The sequence below is a fragment of the Cebus imitator genome, unplaced genomic scaffold (assembly GCF_001604975.1).
Source record: "Cebus imitator isolate Cc_AM_T3 unplaced genomic scaffold, Cebus_imitator-1.0 Scaffold512, whole genome shotgun sequence".
Taxonomy (NCBI): domain Eukaryota; kingdom Metazoa; phylum Chordata; class Mammalia; order Primates; family Cebidae; genus Cebus; species Cebus imitator.
In genome coordinates, this window is record NW_016107827.1 from 153,424 (window position 1) to 158,956 (window position 5,533).

The window sequence follows — 5,533 nt, forward strand, 5'->3', positions numbered from 1 at the left end:
GCTTACATTTCTGCATACTATGGGCAGAACAAAGCTTTGCTGAGGATTGCTCAGGGTGTTATCCAAACACGTAGAACTCCAAAGTCTTAGGTTTACTGCAACTTGCAGTGTTGAGTTTCACCTAAATCGATGATTTGCCTTAGAGTTAAAAAAAATGTCAATACTCAAAACCAACCCCAAAATAACTCTATCAGAGCGTCTGAAGAAGGAATCTGGGCACTGGTATTTTTTAAAGCTTTAGGATGATTCTAATATGCAGCCAATTTGAGAACCATTGGTCTGTATGTTACAAAAACTACTTTTCAAAGGCAATGAGAAGTATCCAGTCAACGTGTTATATTTTGGGCAAAATCTACACCATTATTTGTATTTTCTGAGTCTCATCTTCTTCTTTTTTCTGAGATACAGTCTTTCTCTGTTGCATTTGTTATAGGGTCAAATAGTTCAGAAACTGACACAAAGGTGTGCTGTTTCTCAGCAAAATTGTTTGTGAGAAACACCTAAGTTAAGTCAAAGAAGCTCACTGAGACCAACATGATCTGAGATCTGGACAAATATGGACTTTATAGAAGCTATGCCCTCAGACGATAAAAATTATTGTTTAGCAGGTGTGTGTATAATGCCTGGATGGCCAGAGGGCTCATGTGCTAAAGCAAACGCTCAAACAATGACCATATCCTTACTGATTTACATCATTTTAATCTTTGGATTCCAGAACATCTAAAATCCAATAGATAAGCCATGTGGTTTCTATGGGGCTAATTTAAGGGCTCTTTAAAAGCCTATAAATATCTTTAAATTATTATACTCTATCATTGCCAAGCTCCTGGGAAGGTAGAATGACTAAACCACACTGTATTAGTCCATTCTCATATTGTAATAATGAACTACCTGAGACTAGGTAATTTATAAAGAAAAGAGGTTTAATTGGCTCACGGTTCTTCAGGCTGTACACGAAGCATGCTGAGGGGGAGGCCTCAGGCAGCTTACAATCACGTCAGAAGGTGAAGGGGAAGCTAGAACATCTCACATGGCTGGAGAAGGAGGAAGAGAGGGAGGCAGGAGGTGCTATCCAGTTTTAAACAGCCAGATCTGGTGAGAACTCACACACCATCACGAGTGCAGCAAGGGGGACATCCACCTTCATGATCCAATTGCCTCCCACCAGGCCCCTCGATCAACCCTAAGAACCACAACTTGACATGAGACTTGGATGGGGACACACATCCAAACCGTATCACACACCCTAAAGAATTACTTGAGTACTGTTGGCTTACTAGAGTACTGTTATTAGTCCTGTCAAAAATAAGGTCAACTCCTGGAAAGCATGCTATTTCTCCTTTGGTGTTAACGTTTGGTGACCTATGAGTTCAGGATTTAAGTTCACTGCTTAAATTAAATTTATAGAATATGTTTGAGCATTTGCTTTAGCACATGAGCGCCCTCTGGCCATCCAGGCATCATACACACCCCTGATAATAATTCTTGCCTTCCGAGGGCACAGCTTCTGTAAATTAAAGGAAAACACCATAAATGTACTACTTAACTGGGTTGCCATCTTTCTAGGCTTACTCTGCCATCATGTGGCAGATGCTGGAAAAGCCCCCCAAGGAGATGTATTACCAAGCTGGACCAGACAGTCTGGACCATCACTGTGCTTAGAAAGACCCCTGCAGGTGTTGGCCACTCACCTACCATCACGGTGAAGGAGGAGCTCGGCTGTGTGAGTGCTTTGCCTGCAACTGCACCTGTGACTGAAATGGCCGTGACTGCTGGTAAGAACTCGAGGTTAAAACTCCACACAGTAATGTCCAAGTCAAGGGTTTATAACTAAGAACAATCACAATACTATAAAATGAGGGTACACTGAAAAACAAAGAGTCATCTAGTTATAAAAATTAATAAAAATAAGGATAAAATATCTTCCAGTTTATGAATTTTAAAAATGTGACAGCATCCTGTAAATAGTTTAATGATAAACCATAAACTGGAACAATTATCAGAAAAGCAAAGCAGCAATATAGATTTGAACTATTGAGAAGTTTATATTCTTTGGCTTTTAATTCTACTTCAAAATATCCATGTAAATTAAATGATCAGATTTGCTTTAAATGTCTTTATAAATGCATTTAAAACAAATTTATACTTATATAAATACATGTAGTAAATTCAGATAATAAAACTTGTTTAATCCTAAATGGGTCCTGTTAAGAATTCCTTTATTTTTTCATGCTTTAAGGCCCAGGAAAGGCCTAAGCAAAACTTTGGATGGACTTTTATTATATTCCAGCCTTTGTAAAAGGGCACTGGTAATGTTTAACTTAACCACTCAGTCAGTACTGAAGCAGTTGTGATGGAGGCCTGCGTTAGTGAGACCTGGACTGCCACAATCCCCACTGTCAATTTGTGCATGATTTCCATCATGCTTCTATATTTATTTATCACGAGAATCCTAGGGAGATGGAGCATTGTAGTCTTTCTGGCTACTTTTTGCTGAAAGGAATCATCGTGTTGGGGAGCTGAGTGCACGCTGGAATGTAAGAGGCCCATTTGTTCCCGGCAGCACTCTGCTTCAGGGGCTTAGAGTCAGCTCTGCTGAAACATAATAATATTCAACAGAAACATATTTAAATAGGTTGTTGCTGTTTTCTTCTGAGGTTTAAGTTGTCTAGTCTTAAGTTCACAGGGCTTTAAGAAAGCACAGCTTAGGTTTCAGTGATTTCCAATCAGGAAAAATGGTGAAAAAGGAAAAAAATGAAAACATTATTTTGGAGACTTGTAGCCAGAAAAATTTGAATTTAATCCAAACCGAAAATAATTAAAACTGGAAAACCTCAGGCAAGACTCGAAGTTAGCAACACGTGCACTATAGTTTTTGAAACAATTTTTATCCCTCTGGTTTACCATTTTTATTAAAAGACAAATCATGGTAGGATCAATTTGCTTGATTATACTTGGTCAGATTTTTTTATATAAAGTGCAGTAAGAACGATTATTTTTCACATAAGCCTTTTAAATTGGCTTTCATGGAACTTTGTTCCATAGAAGGAATCTGAGATAAGACTCTTTAAAGCCAAGCCCAGCCATGGATTTGTACCATCAAATACCTATGAGTTGGGTGAATTCCTCCCCTTTTGAGATTCCAAGATAATTGGAGTTCCTGGCCTGTTAGAAAGTTACATTCTTTACTTACCACAGATCAGAAACCCTGTACAGGGACTGTGTACACAAAATCTGAGGCCAGTTTTCCAAGGGCTTGACTGGCTTTATAAGTTAAGTTTTATTCCTTAAAGGAAAGCATACCATTCCAGTCAAAGCCTTGGTAAAATAACCAGTTTTTCCTATTGTGTCCTGTTACAAAAGAAGACAGACTCTTATTGCACATATGCAAATAACTATATTGCCATAACTTAAGAATACTCACAAATAGTTTTCAAATTCTGGGAAAAATCAGGTAGGGGGAAACAAATATGCTCCAAATTTTGTTCATGGGAGTAAACTAAATTGTTAAAAAGCTGTCAATATCTCAAAAGAAAAGTCTTCTTAACTCTGAAAAGCAAAACAAAGGATTGGCAGTATTTTAAGCAAAACATCAAAAAGATCACTCCAGTCTCCTACTAGTCCAGTTTATACAGTTAATTCCTGTCCTGCTTGATATTAATGAACATTTTAGTACATTAAGTGTCATGAACATTTTTCCTCTATTCTGATGTCACAGTCTCCAAAGTTATCAGAAACTTGCATTCAAGGGTACCTCCCTGTTAGAGCTTCGTAGTTGATTATAAAACCACCTTCTAAAGATAATTAAAAAATTTTTTTTCTCCTGTGTCTTTGTTATCTCTACATTTCTTTTCTGTTTGCTTCTTTTGACCATTATGCTACAAAGGCTTTCTTCAAATTTGATACTTGACATTTGTTTTTATTCAATTGCATCATTCTACCAAGCTGATTGAAAGCCCTGGCTAAAAATATGAGCCTTTTAATTAGTTTCACTCATGATGTGAAAAAGGTAAGTTATCTGGAGCAGTTTGCAGACGACTAACCAAGGAGAGAGTGCTTGATCTGAGACCCAAAGATGAATAGATGTTTGCCAAGTGGGGAAGGTAATGAGCAAAAGGAGCTGGGTATTTCCAGAATGTATCACAGTGCCTGGCCCATAGCAAGCACACAAGAGCTATCTTAGAATTAAATGAATGTTCATAGTTATGGTGGCATGAATATTGTGGTTTCTTTAGGGAATTCCAAGAAAATTTACTTCTATTATAGTTCAGATATGTTGGCAATACATTCTCTTTTTAATGAAATGTCTTAATGCAGTATAATTATGATATGCCTAGTCATGTTTCTCTTTTTATTCATCTTGATTGTGTTTTGCTGAAATTCTTGAATCAGTGAATTTATCTTTCAACAAATCTGAGAAATCTTCAACTATTACTTCAAGTATTTTTTGTTCATTCTGTCTCTTCTGTTATTGTGAAACTTCAACTACAGGTTAATTATTTTAGAACTTTTGTTATTGTCCAATAGTCTGTTCACATCCCTATCTTTTTTTCTCTCTCTCTTCAGGTGTACTTTGTTTTCTGAGTATCACTTATTGTGTTTTGCAGACAATGTGGGTTTTTGTTTGTTTGTTTTTACAAATTGTAGGCATGTGGCAATCCTATATTGAGCAAGTCTATTAGCACTGTTTTCCCAGCAGCAGGTGCTCACTTCATGTCTCTGCATCAGCATTTCTTGGCAATAAAGTATTTTAATTAAGGAATGTACACTGTTTTAGACATAATGGCATGGCACAATTAATAGAATACAGGATAATGTAAACAAACTGTTTTAGACATAATGGTGTTGCACACTTAATAGAATACAGGATAATGTAAATTGGGAAACCAAAAGTTTGTATAACTCACTTTATTATGACATGTGCTTTGCTGTAGGAGACTGGAGACAAACATGCAATATCGCTAAGGTATGCCAGTATGTATAAGATCTTGTCATCTCTATGCAGAGACACTTTTACTTCTTTTTCTCTTTGGATGCCTTTTTTCTTTCTTTTTTAGCCTAATTGTTCTGTCTAGAACTTCCAGTATGCTGTTGAATAGAAGTGGTGAGAGTAGACATTCTCTTCTTTTTCCTAATGTTACAAAGGTTTCTGCATTTTACTAATAAATATGATGGTGGCTGTGGGCTTCCATGTATGGCCTTTATGAAATTTATTGAGAGTTGGTATCATGAAAGTATGTTAAATTTTGTCAAATACTTTCTCTGTAACTATTGAGATGATCATGTGGTTTTTGTCTTTCATTCTGTTAATAAAGTGTATCACATTTATTTATTTGCATATGTTGGATCATTCTTGCATCTCAAGGATACATGTTTGGAATGTATAAGACTTTAATGTGTTGCGAAATAAGATTTGCTAATATTTTGTTGAAGATTTTTGCTTCTTTGTTAATCAGGGATATTGGCCTGTATTTTCTTTTCTTCTAGTGTCCCTTTCTGGCCTTGGTATCAAGGCAATGCTGACCTTGTAAAA